The sequence below is a fragment of the Hipposideros armiger genome, unplaced genomic scaffold, assembly GCF_001890085.2.
Source record: "Hipposideros armiger isolate ML-2016 unplaced genomic scaffold, ASM189008v1 scaffold_705, whole genome shotgun sequence".
Lineage (NCBI taxonomy): Eukaryota > Metazoa > Chordata > Mammalia > Chiroptera > Hipposideridae > Hipposideros > Hipposideros armiger.
The window spans coordinates 287,259-296,942 of record NW_017732055.1 but is presented as its reverse complement, the minus strand read 5'-3'; the positions used below and the strand labels follow the sequence as shown (position 1 = coordinate 296,942).

The window sequence follows — 9,684 nt, the reverse complement described above, 5'->3', positions numbered from 1 at the left end:
GTGCTGTTGATTGGAAAATGTTGGCAAAAGCACTGGTAAGAATTGCCTTTCATTTGCTTTTCTACCAGGTGTGACATAATGACTCTAAAGTGTGACTATTGTCACATACTGGGAGACTGAAAATTAAGTACATTTTCTTAAGGCTCATCCAGGCAGAAAATGACTTCACAGATTTTCAACATTTTTACTGATGGTTCGAAGGGCTCTGCCTGTCCCTGCTCTCTCTTTATTCTGTACTGCCCCTTTATTTAATCTCTCACTGGGGAAAGAATGTTTCACCACAACAATGTATTTCTGAATTCTTAAAGCTTGTTCCTCATTATTTTGGGATGTATAGCGCTGTTTATAACAGGAAGGTCTTATAATTAGCTGCCTTAGCATGCTCTTAAGGTAAAGCCACTGTGCTTCCATGCATCGAAAAGGTTAGTGATTTAGACTGGATGTTGGCAGGTGACTGGCACTGTTAAGGAGGATGGAAGCAAACTGATATGAGTGAGAGCTACTGTCCGGATGGGTGCATTGGTTTAGAGAGCGACCGCCCCACCGTGGCAACTGGATTCCTATGAGACCGTAGTGTGACTCCAGTGAGATGAAATTACTTCAGAAAAGAATCTGAAGGCAGATTGAGGGCTGAGAAATTGTTCAGGGAGCTCAGATTACTAAAGGCAAAACATTCATGTGTATAAGTGGGGAAATAAGAGATAGATTACTTTCCTAACAGCTAGTTGAGGTTGTCATTCAAGTTTGTCTTACTGGAAAAATTACACAGCCATTTATTCTCAGTTTTATACACACATACCACATGTGCACATGTATTTTGGGGGAGGGGTGTTTTGTTTTGTTTTTATGTTACAATCTAATAGCCTCTTACATTCTCCAGGAGCTCTAGGCTGCCGGCCATGTTCCCACAGTCTTCTGGAATTCTTCCCTCTACCCTTAGCCTGCCCCATCACCCAAGCAATTTCAGTGATTCTCTAGTGCCTCACTGCATTTCCATAGCGTGGTGAATGTTCTATCTTGTTTTGCCACTTGTGATGGCAATTTATAATAAAACCAAGATGTGCCCAATTTTGTGTCCAGCTATGAATGTGTCTAAGAGCCTGCCTGTAATGTGCAATGTTCCCTCAGTGAGGGGACAGCTGCGATGTGAATGGATTTATGAGGGGAAAATGGCCTTTATTTCTCTTCCTTTTTTCTCATGGATATAAAACTTTGTTATGGTAAACTAAACCTCTGATATCATGTACGACTGCTGGCATTCTAGATAGTTTTAATGGCCACTCCTCATTGCTTAATACTAAGCATTACCATCTGTTTCTTAATTATAAATGCAGCAGGAATGCACAATTACATCAGTAATAGTGGAAATAAAATGGAGTTAGAGATCTTGTACTTAATACAAGGCAGCCTTCCTCTAATGCTTTCCTTCTGTTACAGGCATTGGTCAGAAAGGAGAATTCCTCAGTGGCTTCTCCCTCTCTTTTCCATGAGCATATCATGCTATAGATTCCGCAGCTGAGAGAGAGAGAGAGAGAGAGAGAGAGAGAGAGAGAGAGAGAGAGAGTGTGAGAGAGGGAGGAGGAAGCTTGGTTTTCCTGTTCGTAGAGCAGGATGTGTGGGCAGATCTTTCTCACAGTATTAGAAGCCAGTTGTGAGTGTCCTGCTGTTTTGGCCTGTGTTTTTGTGAGAAGACAGATGAATTGCAATAGCCCAATGACATGAGTCACATCCATCCCCCAGAGAAGAGTTGGGAGTGAACATCTAAGGAACTTTGATCAGCCCACTAGAAGCCAGTCTGCCTGTCCCTGAAAAACAAGGGAACATTTGTGGATGAAAGTATATAGAAAATAAAGATATTTAACTCGGCATTATTTAGGCTTTTATTTTTCATTAAGTTGAAAAATTTTTCAAATTTTAGATTCATATTTTAGAATTAAAAGAAATCCTTAGAAATCAGCTAGCTCAAAGCCATGATCACTCTTCTTTATTTGTGTGGTACTGGACCAGGCTGAGCATAAGCTTTGGAGTCAGCAGAACAGGATTTGAATTTTGAGCCCCCACTATGTACTGTGTTTTGGGGTTCTCAGTGTCTCAGCTCTCTGCATGTCTCACATTGGATATCATAATGCTTCTTGTGAAACCTACTGTTTGGATTAAATGAGAGAAGATATGTAAATCCTAGCCCATTGGGTGGCCCATGGTTTTCTTGCCATCTTTCCATTCATGTTTATGATAGATGAAAAAATATCGGTCCAAAGAGGTTAAATATGTTGCCCAATGTTGTATGTCTAGTTAATGGTGGACTTGGAAATGAAAGTCGTAGTATTTTCTAAGACCAGTATATCCCAAGACTTTTTCTCACTAAGGCACATCTCGACCTATTGCTCCCTGTCTCTGTCTTTATCACCCATTGTACACTTGTATAACAGTAACCTTAATAATTATCATTTGTATAATACTTTTTATTTGTAAAGTCCTTTTTAAAATGTATATTCTCATTTAATATGCAGCTGGTGAAATCATGTTATAATCCTATCTTTACTCCTATTTTACGTTTGGGGGAGCTGGCACTTGGAAAGGCCAAGTATCTTATGAAAACTGAGTGAGCACTTGAACCTGGTTCTGAGAACTGAATGTGTGGGCTTCATTCTGTTCTAAGCAGACTCTCACTGTTATACCAGCACATGTAGGAGAGGACTGAGAGACAAAACACATAGGAATCAGTATTATTATCTCTAACTTAGTAGGTGTACTTAGGACTTTTTAGAATGAGGCTGCTGCAAGAAAAGCAAAGCAGTTTCCTTGACTTATAGTCAGGTTTTAGTGAGCCATGTGCCTTCCCGCCACCAGAAGGACCCCCTGGGTGAATAAAGGGGTAGAGCAAGAGACAGACATTTCCACTCGGAGGAGTTACAAAACCAAAGCAAACTAAGACAAACTAAAACAAAATGTACAAGTTAACACCAGAAAAAACCCTTGCTCTAGCTGTGACTGACTAGTTTGCTACTTCAAAATGGGTGTGACAAATCGGAAGCAAAGTAAGACGGTAGCTATAAATTCAAATACAGCAATAATTACAAGGCATTTTTATAACTAAAAGATAGAATAATAAATCACACAAATTCTACCAAAAAAAATGCAGTTCATAAATGAGGAGATCATCTAAGTCATTTGTTCCTGCCAAGTTCAGGTTCAGGCCAGTAGGGGTTAAGCTAACACATGTTCTCATCGGCATCTGAGGGCGCAGTGAGGGAAGCGTCTGTGGGCCTTGTACTTGCCGTTTTTGACCTAGTGTCCTGTTCAGATGAGGAGCTCTCTTTGCATTTGCCTGCTCTCCAGCCCATGTATTTTGTCAGAGCCTTATACTGGGATGAATGATTCTTGGTGATAATGGCATCACGATGCGTTTCGCTTACATCTGGTCTCTCCTGTGTAATGCCCATGCTCCTCCTGTCATGCTGTCATGCTGTCACTGAGCCACCGAGGCCCACAATATAATAAGCAGGCTTACTGAAAAGGGGTCTTTTCCGGCAATAAAATGAAATCTTTTAATCTCGGAAACCCTTTTGTTGACCATGTGTAGAAAACTACGTACATTTTAAAAATGTAAATATAGGCATTCTGAGGTTTTCCTATGTAACCTGATTGAGTCTGATTTCCCCATGATTTCTGCTATTTCTGTGGGAATTCTACTGAAGGCAGGTTTAGAAAGCAGCACAGGTGCAGCGTTATTCAGAAGGTAACAGCATGGGCTGTACAGTCAGCCAGACCTGGGGGCGAGTCCTGACCCTGCAGCTGAATGCTGTGACCTTGCACCAGTACTCTGAGCCTCACTTTCCCCATCTGGAAAGTGACAATAATGGTACCCACCCACCTGCTGGTACTGTGAGGATCAAGTGAGCTGCCACATGCAAAGTGCTATATAATTCAAGAACAGCATTTTGCCTGATCTCACTCCCCAGAACCAGATGAATGATTCATTTGTGATGTTTTTTCCTCATTAGGAAGCTTTTGCTAGACAAAGGCCTTTCAGGATTCTTTTAACATATGAAATACATTCATTTTATGGAAAGAGAAAAAAATAGCATTTTTAAAGCTTTGTACTTAAGAAGTCAAGACTTATAACATCAGTGAGTTTTCACTTCAGGTTACTTTCATTTCTTATCCTTTCACTGAGAGCAAGGGGGCCAGAAAGGCATTCTTTCTGTTATCTCGCATATGAATGTGAAAGTACCCTCTGTGCGCCAAGTGCATCTCTGTGAGCACGTTGTTTGTTTTAACCTGGCCTTTTAATGTCAGAAAACTCTCAAAGTTTCAGCATAATAATAATGACTAAAAATGCTTATTAAAAAGTGCGTTAAAAGATAAGGCTATTTTTGAGGACTCGGGCATAAAAACAGGTTATTTTTCCATAATTATATTAAATCAGGCATGCGCTAGCCAAATGCATGACTTTATACAGATTTTTTTTTAGAGTTTTATAGGAATAATGCTAAAATAAAGGAACGTGAATCGCTTTGCCAGTTCTTTGAAGGAAACAGTAGAATCTGACCTACGTCTAAGGCGTATTAAGAGAAAAAACCCAGTTATATTGATGCAGGCTTCAAATCTTTAAATAGTCTCAAAGATCAAATCTGTGCTAGCTAATAGAATGATTCCACATGCTCTCCTTTGAAAGCTTCTCTTTTCATCTGTAAATGGGGCAGTCGTAAGCCCAGTGTGAGGAAGAGCAGAGGAACAGGAGCACTCTGATGAGGGGCACATGCCAGAGGGGCACATGCTCAGCTGATGGTCACATCCCCAACGCTGCGAGGCCAGGACGGACTGTTTCTCTTCTGCTTTCTATTGCTCTTCTCCCACCACACCACAAGCCCCTGTGCACTGATAAGCATACGCCCTCCTTCTCTTAGAAATGAGAGGCTTAAGAAATGATACGCTTAGGGAACAGGAACTGTTATGTTACTCTTTGATATGTAGAGGGCTCTGTATTAAACCCTTTGATTTGACTAAATATGCAGAAGCATTGAGCGAGGCAGTCAAGTACCACCTGACGCTCCAGATGACCTTACATGTGGGCCACTGTCCACATTGCCAGTGGGGCTGGCAGTACATTAACAAATGCTCATAACACATATGGTCCCTTGCTTTTTGCTCCCGAAGTTTTGCTGATCCAACCACATCATCCTTATGATGTTTCCAGGAGAGCAAATATCTGTCTGCTCTCAAGTAGTGAACTCCACATGCTTCCCTAGCACAAAGTGGTGGATAGTTGATTCCAGATGCAAGTGAGGGGCAGGGAGCTTTGCCATAACCCTGCATGTGTGAGGTGTGGAAGACAAAGTTAATGGATTTGACTCTTTTCTCTCAGTTCAGTGTTTTGGGCCCCTACCCATTAGAAGCTTTCAAGCTTTATGGGATGATACTTTTCAATCCCCTTTCTAGCCAAGACTCCAAGTTGTGATTTCAGGATGGAGAGTAAATTGTTTGTATTTTGTAAGTGTCCTACTTCTTAGCTCTCAGGAGAATTCCTCACCAGCTAAAATTTCAAAGAGGAAGTTTAGGGAAGTTGTTTCAGTTGTCTAGCTAGTTATAAATTATTATCAGTCCAAAGTCTTGCTGATTCCTGAAAACTTTACAAAAAATAAGAAACAATATTATGGTCATTTACTTCTAAACTATTACTTTGCTGTTTACATACCCACATGATTACCTGGAACACAATTGAAAAGAAATTGCAAAATAATGTTTCCTAATCACATGTTAGGTTTACAGGTGGTTATAAATGGCTTTTACAGAAAATAATTCCTATCCGTTTCATCATGTTCAAGCTTTTCTACGTCATTGTGCCACCTGTGTGTTGGGGCACTGTGACGGTAAGTTGAGGTACATAGCCAAAACAAATTTAGTTGTTTTTCAATAGACAAATTATATTAGCACTGCTTAAAGTTTCGTTTATAAATTAATTTGATGAACATTTATTGAGTACCTTCAATATGTCATAAGGAAATTTTACCTCTCTTGGGGTTGAGGTTTTTGTTTTTTGTTTTGATTCGTTTTTTGAAAGGAGATAGCATCCCAAGGGCTTTATAGATATAAAAAGGCAGTGTTAGTTACATCAACCTAGATATGAGAAAAAGAATAGTTTTGATTCATTCCTTGAATGCCTCCATCACAGAGGCATTTATAGAAATGTTAGCAAGATTGTGAAAGGAAAGAACAAAGCCCTGTACAGAGCTCTGGGCATCCCCCTGTGGCACTTTCAGCAAGTACTGGTGGTAGGAAATTAATAGATATAAACACTGCGAGGTTAGCTGGCATTTTATCTATCCTTTGAACAGATTTAGCAAATATAATTGATTTGTGCTCAGAAATCTGAAATACAGTATTCTTAATAGTAATTTTCCCTGAAGCTTTGGTATTTTCCTTTCCATTAAACTTCTTAGTTTTCAGCCCTGGTCCTGCTTTGTCATTTTGGGATGATTTATTTTAAAATTATAGTGAGGAATTTTGTTGTCAGAATTCCACTAGCTAATTTCAACTTGGGTTTGCTGACTCCAACTAGCCCTACGTGATCCCCACCTCCAGTATATAGAACAGGAAATGGCGTGCTAATATGCCAGGAATAAGGCGATTACTCACATAGAATAACACTTGGCAATTTGGAGGAATTTGTTGATATAAACCTAAATCGTAGGTTAGAGACTGACTTGTGGGCTGCATTTCTGCCAGTCATGGCCCATTGTGCCATCAAAAATGGGAAAGAACACTTACTGCAGCTGGCTCTTTGGCATTGAAATCACTGATGGACTACTCAGAAGGATATCTTCTGAGTTATAAGAAAAAGTGGATTGTGACACAGCACGGTGGTTTCTTGGGTTATCTGCCCTTCCTGCCTCACGACATGAAAGAGGAGAAGCACTAAAGATCCAGGGAACGACTGAGTGGTCCTTAGCACTGACGTGCCCAGTGATAACTGATGTCTGCAAGATAACTTCCGTCCTACCACTGCAAGGGCCTATGTTTTTCTAAGAGTCGGGACCTTAAGAAGGCTCTTTTCCCGTACCTCCCCTGTATCCAAGGCTCTTTGTATATGGAAGAGGTGGAGACAGTCTCTCTGAAGTGTCTGTAACTTCCTCCTCTAGGAGCATGCACGGTGTATACCTAGAAGTCTGCAGCAGCAATGCTGACCACCAAAGGAACTATAGCCAATCATTGGAAGCATGCCTACAACTGAACCTATTTTTTCCTTTTCACGCATGGATTTGTGCATAGTCTAAAAAAATTTAAAAATCTACTCTAAAAATAAGATTTGCAAAAGAGGCAATAAGAGAAAAACACACCACCCACGAGGACCACATGGGCTACTCTCTTCACTGACGCATTGTGTCATGGGCGTTTCTCTATACTTATTTCTCATTGACTGCTCCTCCCCCAGAGGAGCTCAGTTGTCTGGCTCTTGTCCTCCATCTTGGAGCTTTTCCTATTGGGGACAGGTCTTGAAGATTTGTTCTTGAGATCCCCACTTCTCTGCTTTGTAACTTGCCACCTCTGTCCTCTATTTCTGGATGCTTGGGTCCAAACATCTTGCTCGTTTCAACCTTCCCTTTGGATTGATTGTAAGTTCCTTGAAGAAAAAGCTATGTTGACAGCTGATGTTTCGGCCTGTCCAGCACCTGCTTCCTCTTCTGCAAATAACACCTTAGTTACTAGTGAGAACTTACTCTCCCATTTTGTTGCAGGCTAAGTAGCATACAATTAAGACTTTCTGCTCTACTCTGCGTGGAGGTGGTCTCATGATTCAAATGAGGCCACCCAGGCTTTCTATCTTTGTGCTGATAATTTGAGCTTTGAACAGAGTCCCTCAAGAATGGAAAAGTGCTAGAGCTGATTTCTCTCAAGGGGAGTTCTCTGAAGACAAGGCAGGAAATCCTGTTGCCTGCCTTAAAGCTGCCTGCTTCCCACCCTTTATGAAGCCTCATTGGGTAGCTCTTTTTTAGAAAGACATGGGGCAGCTCACTAGATTCCATGAGCTGCCCCATATATTTCAAATAAAACCCTTTATTTTGTCCCATTTGGCCCAAATTAGTTGTTGTTTGCTGATAAAATATCCTAATACAGACTACATCTTCTAGTGCCCATTTATATGTCATGAGGGTGCACAGCACGTTGAAAGCATAATGAAGGTTGTTGCTTACAGCTCAGTCCTAGAATTCAAAGGGATCGTGGGTATGAAATAAACCAATATTCTCCCTTATACCACTTCATTTCTCCAAAGAGTTTTAGAAACTTGTGAGTTTAAAGTGGAGAATTAGAGTGGAAATTATGGAAATTTATGACCATCATCTTTTTTTAAAGTAAACTGTTTAAAATTTCAGAACAGTTTTAAATTTTCAGAATTATTGTGAAAATTGTGTGGAGCTCCCATGTAGCCCACACCTAGTTTCCCTATTATTGACATCTTCCATTAGTGTGGTACATTTGTCAAGTTGATCAGTCACTATTGACATTGATCTGTGCATTATTCAGATTTCTTCAGTTGTTCTCTAATATCCCTTTTCTGTTCTAAGATCTTATCCAGGAATCCACACTACATTTATTTTATTGTTTTTTGTTTATTTGTTTATTCTCTTTATTCTCAAACTGATTGTTAATGAAAACATACATGGAGCAGATTAATAATGTAACTCCAATCTTCTGTCTTCTCTTTTCAACTAAAGTACTAGAATATAATGACACTTTTTTCATTATATCCTGGCAATTGGATTCTCTCTTTACTTTTTTGCCTTTAGAGTCCTTTCTAAAGGAAACATACTTCACTAAACATACTTTCTAAAAGGAAAAGATACTTTACTAGATTGCCAGTACTGATGAAAATATCAGTGTCTGTATTCATGATGTAGTTGGCTTACCCACCTGTATGCCATAATTGTTTTCAAGGTCAGGTTATTATATGTGTCTAAAAAATCTTGTTGTATTATCTTGTCACTGTATAGAAGGTTTTCATCTTCTAAGGACAATGCTAACACTTTGTCTTCCCTTTCAACTTGTTGGCCTCATAAGAAATATGTAAGAACCTCATCTCTCCACCAAGACTTTTTCCTCCGCAAGTAACTCTAATGGCATGTCTGCCTTTCACATCTGAGGGGTGTGAAACCACCGGGATGACGAGAAATGGGTTTGGATGAGAGCAGTTTGAATGCTCTCGAAGTGTGAAACAAAAGTCTGGTCTGTGGCTCATACTCATAGAAGTATGTCCAGTTTTCGCGTTCTAGCACATCGTTGTGACACAAGCTGAGGTACCACATCAGGAGGAGACTCAAGATGGACAGCAGCAGGAGGTTCCATTTGAGGGATCTCAGTGACATCCTACTTGGGAGGGTGGTCAGCAGAGCCAGGGCCATGCACAGCAGCTCAGAAGCACGTGAGGCTCAGAGCCTCCTTTTGGATTTATTTCTTCTGAGTGAATGAAAGATGTTCAGTTTCACCAGTTGAACATACAGTAGTAAGGAACAGTAAAAAATAATGCTTGACATTTCTCTGCACTCCAGGGTGGGAGATGGGGAGGGAGGCGCTTGAGAGAGACCATGACGGAGGAGCCTGTGGGAAGAGGCTGCAGGATGGCCGGGTCCAGAGAAACTCGGAAAACTGTAGGCTTTCAGATGAGACTAAAGCACTAGCTGAAGT

The 9,684-nt window shown here is 40.5% G+C and overlaps 1 protein-coding gene and 1 pseudogene across 6 annotated transcripts in view; one reads left to right on the top strand and one right to left on the bottom strand.

Annotated features, from left to right (window-relative positions):
• CPQ (carboxypeptidase Q) overlaps positions 1 to 9,684 on the top strand; it is a 461,474-nt gene that overhangs the window by 164,583 nt on the left and 287,207 nt on the right. The window lies entirely within an intron of this gene.
• Positions 8,798 to 9,401, bottom strand: LOC109373311 (UDP-GalNAc:beta-1,3-N-acetylgalactosaminyltransferase 1-like; annotated as a pseudogene).